The 24,812-nt window shown below is 41.0% G+C and overlaps 1 protein-coding gene and 2 long non-coding RNA genes across 4 annotated transcripts in view; 1 reads left to right on the top strand and 2 right to left on the bottom strand.

The window, feature by feature from the left end:
- Window positions 1-24,812, top strand: part of BACH2 (BTB domain and CNC homolog 2) — a 643,272-nt gene that overhangs the window by 232,575 nt on the left and 385,885 nt on the right. The gene's annotated exons all lie outside the window — the stretch shown is intronic.
- LOC126952939 (uncharacterized) overlaps window positions 1-24,812 on the bottom strand; it is a 55,249-nt gene that overhangs the window by 5,530 nt on the left and 24,907 nt on the right. The gene's annotated exons all lie outside the window — the stretch shown is intronic.
- On the bottom strand, window positions 131-10,480 carry LOC126952938 (uncharacterized). The gene is made up of 3 exons (XR_007725078.1): window positions 10,382-10,480; window positions 645-879; window positions 131-310 (listed from the first exon to the last, which is right to left on the bottom strand). It is a non-coding gene; the product is annotated as an uncharacterized LOC126952938 (long non-coding RNA).

Raw genomic sequence — 24,812 nt, 5'->3', positions numbered from 1 at the left:
TAGGTTAAAGAACCGTTTTAGGTTATCACTATCTGCACATACCTAGACCCAATGGACACTAGCTTTTGAATTAAGTTTCCAGTGCTTGGTGCAAAGCAAACATAATGGGCATGTCCCCACTCCCTCTACTCTTAAAAAATTGTCCTGAGAGAATTACCTGTGTGTCTTTGTGGCATACAACACAGAGCAGCTACCTGGAGATGAATCCTGTGTCTATATCAGGCTGCTCTGGGGCAGACTTTCAGGAATATTCTAAGCACCTGAACCTTCTCTAATCCTGAACTGTTCCTTCAGGGCTGCTCCAGTCAATCTGGTATGAGAAGAAGGAGAAATATACTCATGTTGGTGTTTCCCCAGCTTTCCTAACTTGAACTTGATTCTACATTTATTTATTCATTTATTTGTTTGTTTAACAAGCTCTTATATCATGCTCACTATGTTCCAGGCACTGTTCTAAGCATTTTATAGAATTGACCTATTTAATCTCAATACCACATCAACTATGTACCTTCCTTTACACACACACATCACATATGCACACACATGCAAAACCTCCCTTGCCCCTCATGTGTGTCTACTTTTTGTCTATGCTTTTCATATGATCATGTGTTATGCCCTTATTTATGTGTTTGCATCATCCCAACCTGAATTATAGGCAATAACTCAATGCTGACATCAATCTGAATGCTGTGATTTCCAGGAACTTCTACATTTGTTTCCTCTCTGGCAAACTGTTGACGAGGTGTCCCACTTGCTGTTGGTGTTGTTTCCTCTCAGGAACATGTCCCTCAGGCTTCCTGAGAATCAAATAGCTTGCTTCCTTTGTTAGTCAGGCTTCTCCAGAGAAATAGAACCAATAGGATATTGTGTTCATCTGTTCTGCATAAAGGAATAAGGGAATACTTGAGGCTGGATAAAGAAACGAGTTTTATTTTGGCTCATGGTTCTGCAGGCTGTACAATCATGGCACCGGCATCTGCTCAGCTTCTGGTGAGGCTTCAGGAAGCTTTTAGTTACGGTGGAAGGGAAGAGGAGCTGACATGTCACTTGGCAAGAGAGGCAGCAAGAGAGAGGAGGAGGTGCATGGCTGGATGAGCTTTAAATACCCAGCTTTCACCTGAACTAACAAAGCAGGAATTCGCTCATTACTGTGCAGAGGGCACCAAGCCATTCATGAGAAATGCTCCCCCATGACCCATATACCTCCCATCAGGCCCCATCTCCAACACTGGGATCACATTTCAACATGAGATTTCAAGAGGACAAATATCCAAACTATATCTGATATCTATTAGAGAGAGAGAGAGAGAAAGAGAGAGATTGATTTACTATGGGAATTTGCTCACGCAATTATGGAGCCCAATAATTTTTTTTTTTTTTTTTTTTTTTTTTTTTTTTTTTGAGACGGAGTCTTGCTCTGTCACCCAGGCTGGAGTGCAGTAGCATGATCTTGGCTCACTGCAAGCTCTGCCTCCCGGGTTCATGCCATTCTCCTGCCTCAGCCTCCCGAGTAGCTGGGACTACAGGTGCCCACCACCATGCCCGGCTAATTTTTTGTATTTTTAGTAGAGACGGGGTTTCACCGTGTTAGCCAGGATGGTCTCAATCTCCTGACCTCGTGATCTGCCCACCTCGGCCTCCCAAAGTGCTGGGATTACAGGCATGAGCCACCGCGCTCAGCATGGAGCCCGATTATTAATTCCCATATCTACCATCTGCAATCTGGAGAACCAAAGCCAACAGTATAATTCAACCCAAGTCTGGAGGCCTGAGAACCAAGTGAGTTGATGTCTAAGGGCAGGAAGGGATTGGTGTCCCAGCTCAAAAAGAAAGGGCAAATTTGCCAGTCCTTTGCCTTCTTGTTCTATTCAGGTCCTCAGCAGATTAGATGATGTCCATCAACACTGAGAAGAGTCATCTGCTTTACCAGTGCACAAATTCAAATGCTAATCTCTTCTGCAGACACGCTGATAGACACATGCAGAAATGATGTTGTGCCAGCTATTTGGGCATCCCTTAGCACAGTCAAGTTGACTCATAAAATTTATTATCACAAGTCCACCCCTGTCAACTTGACACCTATACGCTTCTCCTTAAACTGTACTTAATCTCCAAATAAAGACAATAGCAAGGTAATAACTCCACCTAACATTATACAACTGTCCTGCATGCAACCAAAACTGCACTAATCCCTTCCCCAGAAGAGGAGGTAAAATCTTTGAGTGATGTTTACTCCTCTCTTGATATCCTGTCACTTAAATACCATGATGTAAAATTAACAATACTTAAATATTCATTGGTATAAAGTCATTTTATGTTGCATGATAGAGAAATAAGAGGAAAGAAAACAAAGATATTTGCTTATTATATGTATATATACACACAAATGTATTTATAACAAAATAAGGAGGTAATATCCATGACAATTATATGCCTTATTTCTATAACTGTTCATGTGGTTGCAGCTGGTATTTATAACTACTTTCTTCTAGTATGCATTCTGTATTCCCTTTGCCACAAGCAAGAACTGTAGCTGGTCATGGTTCTTTAACCAGTGGGATGACCCAAACCTTCATTTCTGAAAGATCTGGACTATTAATGTTCTTGCCTGGATTTGGTTGTTTTCATTTTCTACTGAATGTAATCACAGGCCATGGTAATAAAAAGAGACACCCTAAGGGATCTGCTGTATTCCAGACATACTCTTCCATACTTCTGTGGTGGAGCACTAGGAACATTTCCCCCCCTTGGTAGTCAGGATCGATCACCCCAACAACACTGTAACTCTTTTTTTTTTTTTTTTTTTTTTTTTTGCCTGTTGACTCAGAGGCATGGAGGAGCCCACAGTGGCCAGTGGCCAGGTGGAGTCTTAACTTCCAGTTTAATAGCATCATTGTTGAATCTCCTGCCAGAAGCATTCCTCCCTCTGGAACTAAGACCGCTAGGGTAGCAGAACATAACATCTCAAGAATAGGAAGGAAGATTTTTGCTAGTGGGTTTCTAGGGGTAATAATGAGTGGTGTCACTCCCATTTCTACCCTCTTGATTCCTGAAACTATGAATCCTGACTATTGGAGAAACAGCATCACATATTGACACCGATTTAGAGCATATTAGCCTTCTGGAGAACCTTGCTCCCAACCTACAAGGTATTGCCACCAATCTGGTGCTGAAATTGAGTCTTTAAAATGCCATTTCACCGTTCTATCAAGCCAGCTGTTTCAGAATGGTAGGGAATGTTTTAAGGCCAGTGAATTCCATAAGCATGAGCCTATTGCCACATTTCTTTCACCATAAAGACAGTTCCTTGATAGGAAGCAATGCTGTGTAGAATACCACGATGGTGGATAAGGCATTCCGTGTGTCCACAGTCAGTAGTTTTGGCTGAAGGTAGGAACCAGTTCTACTTGGGGTGGGATGACTTCTTCTACTAGCAAAGACTCATCAGAATTAGGGGTTCAATGTCCTTAGCTTCATCTGAGTCTTCCCACATACCCCCAATCAACCCACAGGATCCTATTTTTTTCCCTAATCAATGTCTTCACTTTAACAGTGGACATCCTATGAGACTGGGAGTTCCACTTGCATTGTAGCTCAGCCAATCACAGGATGAGTTTCTGCATTTGATTTTCAGCCATTTCAGCCCTACAGCTATAGGAGGTAAGAGTCTCCTTCAGGGCACACCTGGAAGCTCTTAGGTCATTTATGCAGCGCTTCGGCTGACAATTCAAACCCCTAAGCTCATTTTTTTTCTTTCACCACTTTGTCCAGTGACACTGGGAGCAACCACCCAACATCATTATATTCTCTAATTTTCAAAAAATGTTCAAAAATATAATATACAGAGTCACTCAGTTCCTGGCTTCTTAACATTGATTAGGAGTGGTTGATTAGGAATATCCAATGCAGATATTTTATTTACCTCTCTAAACAGTTCACATGCCATGGATTATCAGTGCTCACTTTTTCTTTTTCTTTTCTTTTTTTAGACAGAGTCTTGCTCTGTCACCCAGGCTGGAGGGCTGGAGTGCAATGGTGCCATCTCAGCTCACTGCAACCTCCACCTCCCAGGTTCAAGCAATTCTCATGCCTCAGCCTCCCGAGTAGCTGGGACTACAGGTGCCCACCACCACACTCAGCTAATTTTTGTATTTTTAGTAAAGATAGGGTTTCACGATGTTAGCCAGGCTGGTCTCGAACTCTTAACCTCTGGTGATCCACCTGCTTCAGCCTCCCAAAGTGCTGGGATTACAGGCATGAGCCACCACGCCTGGCCAGTGCTCACTATACTACTGGAAATAGACACATTAAAGTATTTGTATCTTTAAATGTAATCAGATTAGACAGCCAATTCCAGAAACCACAGAACCAATACAGAAAACTCATCCTTAAAAGTCTGTCCCTTTAGAAACATTCTTGGTACTAAAATTTGCATTAGGGTTCTCCAGAGAAACAGAACCAATAGCGCGTGGGTGTGTACCTGCGTGTGTGTGTGTGTGTGTGTGTGTGTGTGTGTGTGTGTAGATAGAGATTTTATTATGGGAATTGGTTCACATAATTATGGAGGCAGAGAAGTGCCACAGTCCTGGTCTGAGTCTGAAAGCCTGAGAACTAGCACTGATAACTGAGGGCAGGAGGAGACGGATGTCACAGCTCAAAAAGAGAAAAATTTGCCACCATTCCTCTGCCTTTTGTTCTATTCAGAGGCTCATAAAATTGGATGATGCCCACCAGCACTGACGAGGTCATCTGCTTTACTCAGTTCACAAGTGGAAATGCTAATATCTTCTTTATACACCCTTACAGACACTCCCAGAAATAATGTTTTACCGGCTCTCTGGACATCCTGTGGCTCAGTCAAGTTGACACATAAAATGAACCACCACACCTCCCTTTCCTCTTCTCTGAGATGGGGTGGGGGTGTCTGTCTAGACCAGCACCACTGCTGCGTGTCCTGCTGCTTTCATGTGCCCCACCCCCAACTCAAGCATCTCAGCATCACTGGGAATACCTGGAAGACATTATTTTTCTGTTAAATTGCAGGACTGTGTGGACGAGGGTAATGGCAATAGCAGTTTTCTCCCACACCCAGGCCTGTCTCTGTCATGCTCAGCTGTGCTGTGGCTGTGAAACTCTCTTTATGGAGTGCTTAGTGCAGCACTCTGGGCAATTAGGGGCTTGACAAATGCTTTTTCATGATGCTGAAGCTGAAGATCAGCGGAACAAAACGTCCCCTAAAACAAAGGATGCATTGTGAGTGAATTCACCTTTCAGAATTGGCTGGCTGGCCACCGAGCCCCTCTATGCCCAACATGTAGGGGATCATCATCCTGAACATAAGCATAGGACTGCGCATGCAGGGACTGGGGCCACGGCGCTAGACTTCAGTGCCAAGATGCCTCTACTGCATGAACAGGGGAATAATAAGATCTTAAATTTAATAACCAAGCTGGGAAAACATTAACTGACATAAAGAATTAGCAACTCACAAACTGGCCTGAGCAAAAACCTCATAGATTCCAAACTCAGTAGCAAGTATTTATTCAAAAACACTAATTAGCAGGTAAAATGCAGGTTCATGAAATAGAGCTCATAAGGAAGTGAGGAATGATGGAGAGGTTGGGGGGAAAAAAGTAAGACAATTTCCTTAGTGAGAATGATGAGAGAATTGCTCGCTCAAGGGCAAATTTTATGGAAAATCATGATCCAGTGCTAACAGAGGGAGAAATCTTTCCAAAGAGTTAATGGAGCAGTTAGAGAAATTCAGGTTCAGTAAATCATGAGGACTGAGAGTATTGATCTGAACATTCTGGTAGATGAAAATATGGAGCTGAGCTGCTGACCAAACTATATAATAGAACAGCTCTTCAAAAGTGGCTGGGAATTTTAGTTGCTGAGTTGATGCTGGAGTCTTGCCCATGGAGCGTGCCCTCCCAAGCTGGTTCTCTTAAGAAATTTTGCACACTCTATCCTGGAGGTTAGGAGGCTCTGGCAGTCTCAAAACTGCATCTTTTATCTCCCTGATGGTTCCCATATCCAAAATTCCCAGCCAAACCTCTCATCTGATCTTCAGGAGAGTATTTTCAAGTCTTTCCAGGACATTTCTACTTAGGGGACTCACTATCATAGTTAATTAGACACTTATCATCCCCAAGGCCCTCAACACCATAAATAATGAAACAAAACAAAACAAAGCAAAGAAACAAACCACAAGACCATCCAAATTGTTTTCTCTGTCTTCCAGCCTCAAAAACATGGAAATACCTGTGATTCTTCCCACTTTTCCAGCTTCTCTACCCAATTTACCAAAAATATTAGCATTGAATCTCAGCTAGGTATTTAGTCTTTCTCTGATTCAGTTTTCGTATCTGGAGAATGTGAATAACAAATAGTTGAATGAGGACTGAACAAGGCCATGCATGTAAAGCACTCAGAGTGATATCTGGCTCATAGTTATACACAAGCCATCATTTTTACCAACACTGGCATTACGTTAAAATCTTTCTTTACTTCTTTCCTCTACAGACTACACCTTCATCACCTCCGCTCTATATTAGAATCCCAAACTTTTAGAGCCAGGAGACTCTTAAGAGAAGAGCGGACCAGTCCTTGCTGCATGCCAAAATCTGCAGGGTGCTTCTAAAAAATACGGAACCCCAAGTCCCACCTCCAGACTTACTGAATTTGAAACTTGGAGAAAGGGCTGCTTAGGAAGTGCTATGGTTTGTCTGTGTCCCCACCCAAATCTCACCTTGAATGGTAGTTCCCATAATCCCCATGTGTAGTGGGAGAGACCAGTGGAAGGTAATTGAATCATGAGGGCAGTTTCCCCCATGCTACTATTCTCTTGATAGTAAGTGCTCATGAGATCTGAGCCCTCTTTGCTTGGCTCACACTCTTCTCCTTCCTGCTGCCATGTAAGAAGGATGTGTTTGCTTCCCCTTCTGCCATGATTGTAAGCTTCCTGAGGTCTCCTCAGCCCTGAGGAACTGTGAGTCAATTAAACCTCTTTCCTTTATAATTTACCCAATCTTAGGCAGTTCTTTATAGCAGTGTGAGAATGGACTAATATAGTAAATTTGTACCACAGAGAGTGGGGTGCTGGTATAAGGATACCCAAAAATGTGGAAAAGACGTTGGAAGTGGGTAACAGGCAAAGGTTGGAACAGTTGGGAGGGCTCAGAAGACAGAAAGATGTGGGAAAGTTTGGAACTTCCTAGAGACTTCTTGAATGATTTCAACTAAAATGTTCATAGTGATGTGGACAATGAAGTCCAGGCTGAGATGATCTCAGATGAAGATGAGGAACTTCTTGGGAACTGGAGCAAAGGATTAGTAAAGAGACTGGCAGCATTTTGGCCCTGTCCTAGAGATCTGTGGAACTTTGAACTTGAGAGAGATGATTTAGGATATGTGGCAGAAGATTTCTAAGCAGCAAGGCATTCAAGAGAAAGCAGAGAATAAAAGTTTGGAAAATTTGCCACCTGATGATGTGATAGAAAAGAAAAATCCATTTTCTGGGGAGAAATTCAAACCCCTGCAGAAATTTGCATAAGTAATGAAGAGCCAAATGTTAATCACGAAAACAATGGAGAAAATGTCTCCAGGGCATGTCAGAGACCTTCACAGCAGCCCTTCCTATCACAGGCCCAGAGGCCTAGCAAGAAAAAGTGATTTCATCGGTTGGGACTGGGATCCCCCTACTGTGTGCAGCTTAGGGACTTGGTCCCCTGTGTCCCAGCAGCTCTAGCCATGGCTAAAAGGGGTCAAGGTACAGCTTGGGCTGTGGCTTGAGAGGGTGTAAGCCCCAAACCTTGGTGGCTTCCACATGGTGTTGAGCCTGAGGGTACACAGAAGTCAAGAATTGAGGTTTGGGAACCTTCACTTAGATTTCAGAGGATGTATGGAAATGCCTGGATGTCCAGGCAGAGGTGTGCTACAGTGGTGGAATCCTCATGGAGAACCTCTGCTAGGAAGGGAAATGTGGGGTTGGAGACCCCACACAGAGTCCCCACTGGGGCACTGCCTATTGAAGCTGTGAGAAGAGGGCCACCATCCTCCAGACCCCAGAATGGTAGATCCACTGACAGTATGTGCCATGCTGATGGAAAAGCTACAGACACTTAACGCCAGCCATCAAAGCAGCCAGGGGAGTGCTGTACCCTGCAAAGCCACAATGATGAAGCTGTCCAAGGCCATGGGAGTCTATCTCTTGCATCAGCATGCCCTGGATGTGGACATGGAGTCAAAGGAGATCATTTTGGAACTTTGAGTTTTAATGACTGCTCTATTGGATTTTGTACTTGCATGGGACCTGTATCTCCTTTGTTTGGGCCAATTTCTCCCATTTAGAATTGGTATATTTACCCAATACCTGTACCCCCATTGTATCTAGAAAGTCACTAACTTGCTTTTGATTTTACAGATTCATAGGCAGAAGGGACTTGCCTTGTCTCAGATGAGACTTTGGACTTGGACTTTTGAGTTAATGCTGGAATGAGCTAAGACTTTGAGGGACTGTTGGAAAGGCATGATTGTGTTTTGAAATGTGAAGACATGAGATTTGGGAGGGGCCAGGGGTAGAATGATATGGTTTGGCTGTGTCTCCAAATCTCATCTTGAATGGTAATTCCCTTAATCTCCACGTGTAGTGGTAGGAACCTAGTGGGAGGTAATTGAATCATGGAGGTAATTTCCCTCATGCTATCCTCATGATAGTGAGTGAGTTCTCATAAGATCTGATGGTTTTATAAGGGGTTTCCTCTTTTCAACTCTCATTCTTCTCCCTCCTGCTGCCATGTGAAGAAAGATGTGTTTGCTTCCCTTTCCACCATGATTGTAAGTTTCCTGAGGCCTCCCCAGCCCTGCAGAACTGTGAGTCAATTAAACATCCTTCCTTTATAATTTACTCAGTCTTAGGTAGTTCTTTATGGCAGTGTGAGAATGGAATAATATAGGAAGTAATATTTTTTTGAATAACTTCTCTATGTCTTCTGCTACAAAGTCAGGTTTGAGAACCACTAAGACAATTATATTGAACTCCCTCATTTTATAGATGAATAAACTGAGACAGGGAGAGATTAAGAGATTTGATCAAGGCTGGGCATGGTGGCTCATGCCTGTAATCCCAGTACTTTGAGAGGCTGAGATGGGAGGATTCCTTTAGCCCAGGAGTTCCAGATCAGCCTAGGCAACATGATGAGACCCCTGTCTCAAAAACATTTTTTTTTTAATTAGCTGGGTGTGGTGGCATGCACCTGTGATCTCAGCTACTCAGGAGGCTAAGGGGGAAGGATTGCTTGAGCCTGGGAGGTCGAGGCTTCAGTGAGCTGTGTTGGTGCCACTGCATTCCAGCCCAGCAAAAGCACAAGAGCCCTTTCTCAAAAACAAAACAAAACAAAACAAAACAAAACTTGATCAAGAACATAGAGCTGGGTAGTAGTAGTTCAAGGACCCCAGATCCCACGATTTTCAACTTAGAGTAATTTCACTTTGCCACACTGACTCCTCCTTAGCCCCATTAATGCCATAGATTTCTCTATCTGCTTTTCCTCGTTTCCAGTGTTCCCTCTCTAACTAGTTGACATCAGCCCCCATTCCAGAACCTATAGTGGTTCCCCAGGGCAAAGCTAGCCCCAGAAAGTACAATCCCCAGGCAAATAAATTTTACAAGGCTGTGTCTATATACATGATTTGATTAGCAAATGAGTTTGTGTGAGGTATAGTGATTTACTGGTAAAAATTTAGAATAATGGGTATTTGTTTATTGTCCAATCAGTGCGTGTAAAAATTCTTGTCTTCTTCATCCCTCATAAATAAGTTACCCAAAATCAACCTGTGGGAATCATTCTAGAGGTCCAATGGCATGCAGTCTAACAAAAGAAATAACCTGTTGGTCAGTGTCAGTGGGAACATACGTTCATCAGACTGCTCTCTTGAACCAGGCTCCAGCTTGGCCCTAAGATAATCTCACAGGTATGCAGTTCAGAGCTTCTCTGGACATCTGGTCAACCTTCCCAGATGGCTAGAGAGTAGGATAGTGCTCTGAAGGAGAGAAATGGGATCTGACTTGGACACTCCACCCAAATAATACTGTAGGCCAGGCTTCAAGCAAAGTCATTCAAATCATGGGGGTCCCTGAGGTGTGAGGGCCCAAAGCAGGAGTCCCACCCATTGTTAAAGAGCAATACTGTCTCATCGACTGGTTAGTAGATTGGGATGCTATGGAAGAGTATTTCAGAACCACTTTTCATAGCTTTATGAAGACATCTGGCCAACTGCATTGTATGTTAAATAAGTAGGAACTTGGATGCATTAAAAATTAATGGAAAATTGTATGAATAATGAATCTGTGGTGGTATGTAAAATGACCATACATTACCTCCAGGTTAGACAATGCCTCCCTGAAATGGTACGGGCTATATGACCTTACATTCTTTTCACTGGTGGCCTGAGGAGGACAAGAACAGAAGAGAAAGTAAATAAAACCTGGGCCAGATGAAGAACTTTCAGCTGTGCAAGTTACTTGTGATTATAAAGGAATGTGCTTAATGGTCTATCCTTGATCCTTATTTTTCAGAGATGTGACTTAATTGCAGATGCTACAAACCCCTTGAACTGACCCAGCCCCCCATAAATGAGAGACCCCTCAGGATGTCAGCAAAACTGGTTTAGGTCAGCCATCTTGGAGCCATGCCAGCCAAAGACGTGGCTTCAGGAATTGCACTGATGTGGCTTGGCCCACGGAGGGTTGAGTGGAGGGGCACCAAGAATAAGGCAGTGTTTACCTAGCACCCACCTTCACCCCATCCTCCTCCTCCCCACCAAGCCTGCTCTGCAACTTCCAAAAAAAAATAGTAGAATCCATGTCTGTCTCCAGCCTCATGGGGTTATTTCCAAAGGTTTGGTAGTTTCTCATGTTTTCCTTTTCATCCTGCCAGTATCCAATTACTTGGTTATGTCTCTCTCTCTCTCTCTCTCTCTCTCTCTCTCTCTCTCTCTCTCCTGGCACATTTTGGCACACACACACACACACACACACACACACACACAGAGTCCTGGCACATTTTGGCTTGCAAAATTTTACATTTTATATATATATATATACACACACACACACACACACACACACACACACACACACACACACAAACACACACACACATATTTTGGGACGGAGTCTGGCTCTGTCACCCAGGCTGGAGTGCAGTACGCGATCTCGGCTCATTGCAACCTCCTCCACCTCCCAGGTTCAAACAATTTTTCTGTGTCAGCCTCCTGAGTAGCTGGAACTACAGGTACATGCCAACATGCCTGGCCAATTTTTGTATTTTTAGTAGAGGTGGAGTTTCACCATATTGGTCAGGCTAGTGTCAAACTCCTGACCTCAGGTGATCCACCCACCTCGGCCTCCCAAAGTGCTGGGATTTCAGGCATGAACCACCATGCCCAGCCAACAAGATAAATTTAAAACAAAAGCAAAAACAAAACAAGAAGCCAAAAATGTGCACTTTCTGACAAATTAAAGAGAGAGGAGCACCTAATAACACAAGTGATGGGACAAAGATTCACAAAGTCTGTCTCCCTGCATAGCTTATTTGATTCAATTCTTTTTCGCCCTAAAGGAATTTCATGGTAATGAAATCTGTACTCAAAAACCAAGCCTTCCTAACTAGAGGTACCTGGGGACTGTTTGTTCTCTGCAGTGTAGCTGTGTGTGGCGTGACCCTCCGAGTATGCGTGTGAGACAGTATGTGTACTGCCGAGTGTGCGTGTGAGAGAGTATGTGTACTGGGAGGAGGGGGAATCTTGCTATCAGTGTGTGATGGCGTCTGCTTTCAAAGCTGATAATCCCAAGGGGTAAAATAAGATATGGATCTAATTTGATGAGACATTAAAATCTTCTGACTTGTCTTATCAGAATTCTGGTGCTTGTTTTTCATTACGAAGATCTAGGGTAAATAACTTTATTTAGTGCTTGGATTTCTTCCCCCCTGGACAGATAGTGGAAAGTCAAAGACTGATTTACAAACAGAGGTTTGTTAAGTACTATTTTTAGAACAATGCTGTACCAGATTTACAAGGGGGTTGGGGGGAAAACTACAGTCACTTTTGAGCAAAGTAGCATTTCACTGCATAATAATGAAGTACTAATTGCTCTTTGTCATCACTTTTTATGCAAATTGCCCTGGAGCATTTGCCCAATATGCATTTTACATTTTAACAAAGAAAGTGGAGTCTTGAGGAATAAGAATTGTATACCCAAGCAAAAATAAAAATATCAGCTATAAAATAAACTGCTTAAGGTGCATTCTGTAAGATATAAATTTTTCTATTATATCATCCCCATTATTAGATCTGTTTGACCAATAAGATTACTTTGAATTCAAAATAGCAATTTGTGTGTCAGGCAAAAAAAAAAAAAGTTTGTGCACAAAACTTGCACATTTTACATATCCTACAATTTACAATAGAAGTTTGATGTGAAAATTATGTTTCCAACAGAATTTAAATAGACCAGGTCAAATAAGATTGTCAAGGGAATCAAACTGTGTCAAAGCATTTATCACAGGTACAAGTCTCACTATTTTAGAAGTTTCAGTTATTCTAATGATTTCATTTTCATAGAGACAGTCAACATTATAAAAAAAAGAAACATGATTTTCATATAATAAATAAATACAAAGTTTGAAACATACGTCAAGGGTGTGTGGGTTCAAATTCTGGTCTAGAGACCAATACTGGTCACTATCATACTGACACCAGACAAATAGAAGAGAGAAATGTGATTTTAAAATTTTCCAGGTTGGCCTTCCAGGTCATTATGAAGATATATTTGTCAAGGTAAGAGGATAGAACATATTTTATTTAACAGTCTGTTAGCTTGATCTATACCATTTAAATATTTAAACATATGGTATGTAGGCCTACATTTGTACTCTTGCCCTGGGCTCCACAAATCTTAGGGGTAGGTCTACATCTTATAATTACTTTCTTACTTCCAACTCAAAGCTTCAGTGAAGTCTATGCATGCTTATTCTAAAAACTGAATGAAATTGGCTTTAAAGGCAGCTAACTTCAAAGGCTATCACCTCTGCTTTCCAGTAAATCCACACTTTACAAATAGAAAAATACAGTATGTGATCAAGCAGTAGCAGATTTCTTCCCAAATGCACTGAAATGAACTATTGCCTTTTATGAATGACCATCTTAGAGTGTTATTTCCAAAGCAGGATAATTCCTTGGAATAAGAATAATAAACTGTGAAGTTCGTTTAACTCCAGACTTCAAAGCTGTTTATATCTTAAGGTCTACAGCCCCAGCTTCTACGTTGGGTCTATAAAGTGTTATACACTCACTTTTACTTTTACCCAACCCCAGATCCAGAATAATACTTCCCTGAGGTCACTGAATGAGTCAGGGGCAAGTGGAGTGTGGAATCATCACTTATGCTCCCAGGCCCCCTCCATTAGACATCCTGATTATGAGATGAAATACTGGTAAACATGAGCTTCTGTACCCAGGAAATGTACTGTGAAGGGCATAATGAATTACTTATGCTGTGTAGTGTATGTATAAATCATATTAAAGCATGCTGAATAGTACATTATCATGCTTCTATTTTGCATTACAAAAGTAACTAATGTAAGCTGCAAAGTGTACTTTTAATCCATTATTCATTTCTAAAAGTAGTCAGACCACTATTCAAGTACCATAAAAGGCTACCAGTATAAGCAAACCTACTTTTCAATTTATGAAGATGAAACAGCAAGATTTTGAAATCAATTTTAAATTAGTCAAGTTGTATTTGTCAAAACCTATAAATCTATGCATTCCTGTTCAGATGGAGGGATTACAACAAACCGTAACTTTTTTGCTCAAAGAATTTATATGTCTCAAGTCCAGAATCAATATAATTACCTTCATTATATGTGATTTTTTAATATCATTTGTTTTACCTCACTTTTAATGCTTACAGTGGGTCAAAAATCTGTTTTTAGTTTCCTTTCTCATTTGGGTTCAGCTATGCACATCTGGTTTTCCACTGGCACTGCCTCAACGGGGTTAGCTTCTCTTCCACAAATGCTTCTCCAGTGCACAAGCAAGAACTTGGGGTGTGCTGATCTCCCTGGAGCACCTGTCTGAGTGCCGCTCAAAGGCCTTTCTGATCGTAGCTCAAGGTTCAATAACCATGACAGAAAAGGTTGATACAAATCATAAAAAAGCAACATAAGCACAGAATACAAATGACAAACTCAGAAAATGTTTGCAACCTATATCACAAAGGGCTGAGGTGCTTCATGATTAGAGTCTTAGAAATTGAGAAAAGTCCAATAACCCAAAGAAACTTAGCAAGGAATGTGAATAGAAAATTCGCAGGCCGGGCGCAGTGGCTCATGCCTCTAATCCCAGCACTTTGGGAGGCCAAGGTAGGCAGATTACCTGAGGTCAGGAGTTCAAGACCAGCCTGGCCAACATGGTGAAACCCCATCTTCACTAAAAATGCAAAAAAATTAGCTGGGCATGGTGGTGGGCACCTGTAATCCCAGCTACTCAGGAGGCTGAGGCAGGAGAATCGCTTGAACCTGGGAGGCAGAACTTGCAGTGAGCTGAGATCGTGCCATTGCACTCCAGCCTGGGCAACAAGAGCATAAGAGCAAAACTCTGTCTCAAAAAAAAAAAAAGAAAAGAAAATTCACAAAGAAATGCTAATTGTCCTCAACCACATGAAAAGGTGTGCAAACTTATTCCTATAAGAGCAATTCAAATGAAAGCTACATGATGACACCAGTTCTCACCTATCACGTTGGCAAAAAAATCCCCAAAGTTTGATTAATGCCAATTGTTAACAGGGCTATGGGGAAATAACCACTTACATATGCTGGCAGGACTTCAAATTAGAATCAATCTCACGGATGGCAATAGGACAATCTCTATCAAAGCTATTTGCTATGACCCAGTAATCCCATGTCTGGGAATTAATGCTCCAGATGGACACACCTACACACTTATGATATGATGTATGCACTATGTTATTCATTGCAGGGATGGGTGTGGTGGCTCACATCTGTAATCCCAGCATTTTTGGAGGCTGAGGTGGGCAGATCACTTGGGCCCAGGAGTTTGAGACCAGTCTGGGCAACATGATGAAACCCCATCTCTACTAAAAATGCAAAAAATTAGCCAGATGCGGTGACACACACCTCTAGTCTCAACTACTCAGGAGGCTGAGGTAGGAGACTCGATCACCTGAGCCTGGGATGTCAAGGCTGCAGTAAGCCAGGATCTCACCATTGCACTCCAACCTGGGTGATGGGAGTGAGACCCTGTCTCAAAAAACAAACAAACAAACAAAAAAACAAGGTTAAGTTATTCATTGCAGTATTATTTGTAATAGCAAAAGTTTGGAAATTACTCAAGTGCCCATTAATAAGTATAAAGGTTAATTTTATGTGTTGACTGGGTCACAGAGTGTGCAGATATTTGGACAAAAACTGTTCTGGGTGTTACTATGAAAGTGTTTTGGGGTGAGATTAACACTTAAATTGATAGGCTACTTAAAGCAGACTGCCCACCTGCCCTAATGTTGGTGGGCCTCATCCAACCAGTTGAAGGCTTACATAGAACAAAAAGGTTAACTGTCCCCCAAGAAAGAAAGAAAGAAATCCTCATGCCTGATGACCTTCAAACTGGGATATTGGCATTTTTCCTGCTTTCACATTTGAACTAAAATATTGGCTTTTCCTGGATCTTGAACTTGTTAGCCTCCGGATTGGAACCACACTCAGCTCTCATAGGTCTCCAGGTTGCAGACTTGCTCAACAGACTTTGGGCCTGGTCAGCCTCCATAATCATGTGAACCAATTCCTTATAATACATCTCTTTCTATATACAGGTTATGTATCCCTTATCTGAAATGTTTGAGACCAGAAATGTTTCATAATTTTGACTATTACAGATTCTGGAATATTTGCATTATACATGCTGGTTGAGCATCCGAAATCCAAAAATCCAAAATCTGGAATGCTCCAGTGAGCATTTCCTTTGAGTGTCATGTCAGTTTTCAAAGTTTTGGATTTTGGAGCATTTTGAATTTCAGATTTAGGGTTTTCTGATAATCAAATATATATTGAATAATCTATGTATTTATCCAATTGGTTCTATTTCTCTGGAAAACTCTGACAAATACAATAAAGAACTGACTAAATAAACTATAATACATATATTAGGAATAGTATAGGCATTCCTCATTTTATTGCACTTCACTTCACAAATATTGTACTTTTTACAAATTGAAGGTTCACGGCAACCCTGAAGTCTATTGGCACTATTTTTCCAACAGCCTGTGCTCCCTTTGTTTCTCTGTGTCACATTTTGGTAATTTTCACAATATTTCAAACTTTTTCATTATTATGACATCTGTTATGGTGATCTGCGATCAGTGACCTTCGATGTTACTATTAGAATTTTTTTGCGGTGCCACAAACTGCACACATTTAGGTAGCAAATTTCATCGATGAATGTCTATGTTCTGACTACTCTACTCACTGGTCATTCTCATCTCTCTCTCTCTTCTTGGGCCTCCTTATTCTCTGAGACACAACAATATTGAAATTAGCCTAATTAAGAAGAGTTAAAGTAAAAGGAAGAATTGCATCTCAAAAGCCAAGACAGGCGGAAAGCTAGGCCTCTTGTGCCAACAATTAGCCAAGTGGTGAATGCAAAGTAAAAGTTATTGAAGGAAATCAAAATGCTACTCCAGTGAACATATGAATTATAAGAAAACGAAACAGCCTTATTGCTGATATGGAAAAATTTTTAGTGGTCTAGGTAGAAGGTCAAACCAGTCACAACGTTCCTTTAAGCCAAAGCCTAATGCAGAGCAAGGTCCTAACTCTCTTCAATGCTGTGAAGGCTGAGAGAGATGAAGAAGCTGCAAAAGAAAAGTCTGAAGCTAGCAGAGGTTGGTTCATGAGGTTTAAGGAAAGAAGCCGTCTCCATAACATAAAAGTACAAGGTACTGACATGATCATTATACATTATATGATAACATCACTATGGACCCCATAAATATGTACAATTATTATAAGTCCATTTTTTACAATGCAAAGTGAAGCCGCAAGTGCTGATGCAGAAGCTGCAGCAAATTATCCAGATTTAGCTAAGATCATAGATGAAGTTGGCTACATTAAACAATAAAATCTCAATGTAGACAAAACAGCCTTCTATTGGAAGAAGATGTCATCTAGGACTTTCATAGCCAGAAAAGATAAGTCAATGCCTGGATTCAAAGCTTAAAAGGACAGGCTGGGCCAGGTGCAGTGGCTCACGCCCGTAATCCCAGAACTTTGGGAAGCCAAGGTGGGCGGATCACGAGATCAAGAGATTGAGACCACTCTGGCCAGCATGGTGAAACCCTGACTCTACTAAAAATACAAAAATTAGCTGGGTGTGGTAGCATGCACCTGTAGTCCCAGTTACTTAGGAAGCTGAGGCAGGAGAATCATTCGAACCCGAGAGGCAGAGGTTGCAGTGAGCCGAGATTGCACCACTGCACTCCGGCCTGGCGACAGAGAGAGACTCCGTCTCAAAAGAAAAAAAGGACAGGCTGACTCTGGTTAGAGTTTAATGCAGCTGGTGACTTGAAGTCGAAGCCAATGCTCATTTACCATTTCAAAAATTCTAGGGCCTTTAAGAATGATGCTAAATCTACTTTGCCTGTCCTCTATAGATGGAACAACAAAGCCTGGATGACAGCACATCTGCACATCTGTTTACAGTATGGCTTACTGAATATTTTAACCCTAGTATTGAAACATAATACCCAGAAAACAAAATTTCTTTCAAAATATTACTACCTATTGACAATGCACCTAGTCACTCAAGGGTTCTGATGAAGATGTACAAAGAGATTAACATTGTTTTCATGCCTGCTGACACAACATCTATTCTGCAGCCCATGAACCAAAGAGTAATTTCAACTTTCAAGAATTATTTAAGAAATATATTTCATAAGGCTATAGCTGCCATAGATAGTGATTCCTCTAATGGATTGTGGCAAAGTAAACTGAAAACCTTCCGGAAAGAATTCATCATTCTAGATGCCATTAAGAACATTTGTGATTCATGGGAGCAGGTCAAAATATCAACATTAACAGGAGTTTGGAAGAAGTTGGTTCCAAACCTCATAAATGACTCTGAGGGGTTCAATACTGAAGTAGTAGAAGTAACTGCAGTTGTGATGGACATAGCAAGAGAACTAGAATTCGAAGTGAAGCCTGAAGATGTCGGAGAATTGCTGCAATCTCATGATAAAGCTTGAACAGATGAGGAGTTGCTTTGAATGGGTGAGTAAAGAAGGTGGTTTCTTGAGATGGAATCTACTCCTGATGAAGATGCTGTGAATGTTGTTGAAATGACAACAAAGGAGTTAGAATATTATATAAACTTACTTGACAAAGCAGCAGCAGGGTTGGAGAGGATTGACTACAATTTTGAAAGAAGTTTTATTGTGGGTATAATGCTGTCAAACAGCATTGCATGCTACAGTGAAATCTTTCATGAAAGAAAGAGTCCATTGATCCATTAATTATTTTCTGATTTTAAGAAGTTGCCACAGCCATCCCAACCTTCAGCAACCACCACCCTGATGAGTCAGCAGCCATGAACATGAGGCAAGGCCCTCCACCAGCAAAAAAAAATTGTGACTCACTGAAGGCTCAGATGATTATTGGCATTTTTTAGCAATAAAGTATTTTTAATTTAAGGTATGTACATTTTTAAAGATATAACGTTATGGCACACTTAATAAACTATAGTTTAGTATAAACATAACTTTTATATGAACTGAAAAACCAACAAATTTACGTGACTGGCTTTACTGTGATGTTCACTTTACTGAGGTGACCTGGAACCAAACCTGTAATATCTCAGAGGTATACATGTACTCAGCTATAAAAAAAACAAGTAGAGATGATCTCTATTGACATTGAAAGATTGCCAGAATATGTTAAGTGAGTAACTGTAAGGTGTGGAACAGGATATCCTGTATGCTAATCTTTGCAGAAAAGGGGGGCGGGAGTAGATAAGAATATATATTTATAATTGCTTATATTTGCATTAAGAAACATTGAAAAGAAACACAAAAGTATAAAAATAAAATTATCCTATTGGAGGTCAAAGTGAACCAGGACATATACTTCTAAATGAATACTTTTTCAATCCTTTTGGGTTTTGAATCATGTGACTATATTATGAAAAAAATTTAATTAAAAAATCAATAATAGGGCCAGGTGTGGTGACTCCAGAGGGAGAAGTTCTGAAAATGGATGACTCTTCAGAGCTGTCTGAATGAGTTGAGGGCTGGATCTTTTTAGTCCTGCTTGAATCTGTCTTTGAATGGAGGCCACACTGGGAAAGAGGGGTGACCTTGGGGGAAGCAGCTTTCCTCAGCCAAAGCTCCTCCTGAAGCAGCGCTGCCTGCTGAGGGCTGGCTGCCAGTAGCACTCCCAACAGCTGGGGGTAATAAGTCCTTAATTCCTGGGGAGACAGTGGCACAACACAGCATCTCTCACAAGTATGAACTGAATCAACGCACAACTGGGTGATTACGCACCTGCTCCGGTGATAATTCCAATGCCTTTGGAAGTACCATTCAATACATTTCATTTTCATAATCTTTCTTTGGACTTCTCAGTATGTGTCTGAGTTTGTGTTCTCTCAAAAGCAGACTGAGACAATGACTAGGTGTCAAGTCGTTTTTTGCAAAACACAGGGAACACCAGTGGAGGAAAGAAGAAGTCAGATAGGGAAGGGAAAGCAGTTGATCCTGCTGGCTGTGGGCAATATAGAAACGTGCTACCCGACACGGGGTTCGGGGAATAGTGCCCATGCAGCAACTGTTTGCCAGTTTGACAACCACTGCGTTTACAACCACAGTTGTTATCAATTCCACCTCATTCTGATTCTTGGTTTCTGATCAGAACTAAGCAGATTTTTTTCACTCATTGCAAATCATTAACTTTAAGTTAACAGCCTATACCTGGATGGAAAATGTACGCTGGTACTTAAGTGCTCCAGAGCAGCTTAGTATAAAAATCCCTTCCCTTTGTTCCCTTCTGTAATAAGAAAACCAAACTACCATATCAAATGGAAAATGTGGGCTTGCCTTTACTGATGTCTCTGCTCTAAGAGGCCAAGGTGAGTTGGAGTCATCTTCCCTCACTCTCCTTCCACGCATCACCATGCATCACCATCAACACAAGGGAAGCAGAAAGAGAAAACAGCCACCTAGAACATTTTCACCCATTCAGAAGATTGCGGCCCCACAACAATACTGTTCCAATCAGGGGATAGTAATTTTCACATTTTTCCAGGAAAGGTAAGATATTTCCCATCCCAAACCTAAGTTTTTATCCTTTGAAGCTTGAGATTCCATATTTCTCATTTTAAAACAATGGTTCCTATGGGAACAAAGTATCAGTTTCTCTTAGAAACCACTGAGCATTTACAACATTGATAAAACTTAGTTTCCACATGAAACTACCTTTAGTAAGAGCTTATTGTTACTATAAAACCAGTTACCATAGTATAAGTAAAAAAAAAAATCGAAGATACAAAGTTAGATATAAATTACAATAACTGTAAAAAATAACCTATGTACAAAATACAAAAAGACTTCAAAGAAGCATATTAAAACAGTAACTTACTTTCTTTGCATGCATATTTTCTAAATTTTTGTTTTGTGTGTAAAATATAGTAGAAAACAGAAAGATAACTAGACACAATGTAATTGGATTTTAAATTAGAGATGGAGGATGGAAGTATTGAATTGTGCAATAAAAGCGAAGCTGACCATCAGAGCACTTTTCTTCTAGCTCTGACTTCATGGCTATGTTACTGGGTGGCAGGGCCCAAATCACTTCTTCACAGGCCTCAGACTCTTCCCATGAAGAAATTAAGTCTACATTTCTTTTGAACTCTAAAATTCACAGACTTATAATTTTACTTTCCCACAATAGTTACATAAGAGTATTGACCCAATATTGCAGCAGTTCTCAGACTTTGGAGAGCATGAAAATCACTAGGGGAGCTTTTCAAAAACAGATGCCTCGGTTGCAACTTTATAGATTCCCCATCATAGACTGTTACCCAGACATCTGTGCAAGTCTTGAAGACTTAAGTATTGCCTAATAAAATAAACCATTGGGTACATCTAACACTAAGTAGTACAATTAGAAGTTGGGGCAGTTTTTGTTCTACAATATTTTACTCAGACTCATCTACTCACCCCAGTCACCTTGTTAGGTTAATTTTCAGTCTTGGATCCATTAGTATTTTTTCACATCTTTGAAGCATCACTCTGCACCATCTGTAGCATCCTATATGACTCATCACTGAAACATAACAGACTCCCTTCACATGTAGAGCCTGACTCTCAGAAAACTCATGCTCTTCCAATGGCACCGGAGGCTTGCGTGCCATTCTCTAACCGCAGCAGTGCTTTCTCTATTGTCTACAATAGCAGCAGATCTTCCACTGGTGGAATGAAAGCTACAATAAAGCATGGGGACAAAAGTAAAAGGGTTTGCAAATTATGTTTAATACTCCGTATTCAGGAGTAAAAGTCCCATATGTTGATAAATCAGAAAATGAAACAATCAGGCTCTGGCTGGGACCTTTCTTCTGTGAAAATCACCAACACACTGGTGAGCAAACAAAAAAGTCCTCATAGAGGAGTTGCTTCTTGAATATAACCAAATTTTAAAAATTCAAAATGGAAATGTCTTTACAAGACATTCATTTAAAAAAGCTAGTTTTAAATTTAATAAACAGGAAAAAGCAATCTGAAAATTGTATAATGCTGTTTTGATGTGCAGTTTGGGTGGGAGATGCCTTTATAACTTGGTGTTTACACAGTTTAAGATAGGTTCTCTTTACATGCACCACGGATGTAAGAAAACACAAGCTCTAAAACAGGTGTGATAGCTCATGCCTGTAATCCCAGCACTTTGGGATGCTGAAGCATGAAGATTGCTTGAGGCCAGGAGTTTTTGACCAGACTAGGCAACATAGCCAGACCCTGACTCTACAAAAAAAATTTAAAAATTAGCTGGGTATGGTGGTGCACACCTGTAGTTCTAGCTACTCAGAAGGCTGAGGTGGGAGAGTCACTTGAGCTCAGGAGTTCAACATTGCAGTGAGCTATGATCACACCACTGCCTCCAGCCTGGGTGACAGAACAAGACCTCAACTCTAAGAAAAAAAAAAGACACAAGCTATGAAAACCAGAATATATGAAACATAAAGTGGGGCATAGTGAAACACATTTCAAATGTGTTCTTACCTTTGTAAATATTATTTACATAAACTTTAAAATACGAATATCCCATTCAGCATGTAAAAAATCAATGGGGCCAGGCACACTGGCTCATACCTGTAATCCCACCATTTTGGGAAGCCGAGATGGGAGGATTGCTTAAGCGCAGGAGTTGCAGGCTGCAATGAGCTATAATTGTGCCACTGTGCTTCAGCCTGAGCAACACAGAGAGACCCTGTCTCTAAAACAAAAATAAATTAAAATGAAAATATCATTGGATTTACTGGCAATATTCTTTCTTTTTTTTTTTTAATTTTTTTGAAACGGAGTCTTCTCTGTTGCCCAGGCTGGTGTGCAGTGGTTCAAATGATTCTCCTGCCTCAGCCACCTCAGTAGCTGGGATTACAGGCACCCCCACAGGGCCTGGCTATTTTTTGTATTTTTAGTAGAGATGGGGTTTCACCATGTTGGCCAGGCTGGTCTTGAACTTGTGACCTCAAGGGATCCACCCACCGCAGCCTCCCAAAGTGCTGAGATTACAGGCATGAGCCACCATGCCCAGCCAGTAATATTCTATTTGTTGATCTAGGTGCTGGTTATATGGAGATGTTCACTTTGAGAAGATGCATCGAACTGTGAATTTGTGTTCTTCATAACAAGTATGTTGTATTTTAGTAAAAAGTTTACCTAAAAATTCATTAGATTTATAATCCCATATGCATGCAACTTTTCATGGATGAAAAACTGCTACATCTGGTTTTTTTTGTTTGTTTGTTTGTTTGTTTTGAGATTTAGTCTTGCTCTGTTGCCCAGGCTGGAGTGCAGTGGCGCGATCTTGGCTCACTGCAAGCTCCGCCTCCCAGGTTCATGCCATTCTCCTGCCTCTGCCTCCCTAGTAGCTGGGACTACAGGAGCCCGCCACCATGCCCGGCTAATTTTTTTGTACTTTTAGTAGAGACGGGGTTTCACTGTGTTAGCCAGGACGGTATTGATCTCCTGACCTCTTGATCCACCTCGCCGGCCTCCCAAAGTGCCACCATGCCTGGCAAAAACTGCTATATCTTTGTAGGTGGTATGTAATAAAACTAAACAAGGGAGGAAAAAAGGAACAGGATAGAACCAGCTTCTGAAATACATGAATGAGGCCACGTGAGCTGAGAGCAAAGGACCAAGTTGGAGTAAAGTGTAACCCAAAGTCTATAAGACGGTGTAGCCATCCAATATGACCATTTTTAGGGTAAAGTCAAATGTCAGAGTTGACCATTATTATTAGTCCCCTTTTAAAAGAAGACTAAGGGAGGGGAACATCACACACTGGGGCCTGTCAGCAGGTAGAGGGCTAGAGGAGGGATAGCGTTAGGAGAAATACCTAATGTAGATGACGGGTTGATGGGTGCAGCAAACCACCATGGCGCGTGTATACCTATGTAACAAACCAGCAGTTCTGCACATGTATCCCACAACTTAGAGTATAATACAAATAAAATAAAAGAAGACTAACAGGCCAGGCATGGAGGCTCACGCCTGTAATCCCAGCACTTTGGGAGGCGAGGAGGTTGGATCACTTGAAGCCAGGAGTTTGAGACCAGCATGGCCAATATGGTGAAACTCCGTCTCCACTAAAAGTACAAAAATGAGCTGAGCGTGGTGGTGTACACTTGTAATCCCAGCTACTTGGAAAGCCGAGGCAGAAGCACTTGAACCCGGGAGGCAGAGGTTGTAGTAAGCTGAGATTGAACCACTGCACTGAAGTCTGGGTGACAAAGCAAGATGCTGTTTCAAAAAAATAAAAATAAAAAATGAAAGAAGACTAACAGATGAAGATCCGACCTGGGGCATGAAGGAACATAATTTTTCTCACAAGAAGACTGGAACTCTATTTCCAGAAACAGTGTGAAATCACAGAAGCCAGGACTTGAATATAGAACTAGCCACTTATTAGCTGTATGATATTGGGCATATTTAACCTATCTGAGCCCTAATCTATTCATCTGTAAAAGGGAGACAATAAAACCTACCATGTGGAGTTGTGAAGATTAAGCAAATAATATATATGAAATGCTGATCCACAGTCTAGCTTAAATAACAACAATTATTGTTCCTGTTCTGTCCATTAGGTATAAATATTTTGAAGAAAAAATATGTCTCTACTTGGAATTATTTAAGTTGGCTTAAAGGCAAAATAGAATGTTTTGGTCAAACAATCATTTTATTTTTCCATGGTAGCACTAAACACATTTTTAGTACCAAAAATGATTTCTACATGCTGAAAGAATGTGATTTGGTGTTTTTCCCTTCTAGTTTTTGAATATAACGCAGTACATGTAGCTAAAAGGCTTCTAAGTGGGTACTGACTGTTGATGCTTAAGATCTTCGTAGTTAATATAAACCCTGGATTTACAGGGGCTTCAATTTCCTTTACAACAGTTGCCTGAGTAGGATTTATCACCCTTGTCCTGGTGCACTCGGGAGGATAGACAAGGTGAAAAGAACA

The sequence above is a fragment of the Macaca thibetana genome, chromosome 4, assembly GCF_024542745.1.
Source record: "Macaca thibetana thibetana isolate TM-01 chromosome 4, ASM2454274v1, whole genome shotgun sequence".
Lineage (NCBI taxonomy): Eukaryota > Metazoa > Chordata > Mammalia > Primates > Cercopithecidae > Macaca > Macaca thibetana.
The sequence above is the reverse complement of the archived record's forward strand: the minus strand, read 5'-3'. Positions and strand labels throughout refer to the sequence as shown.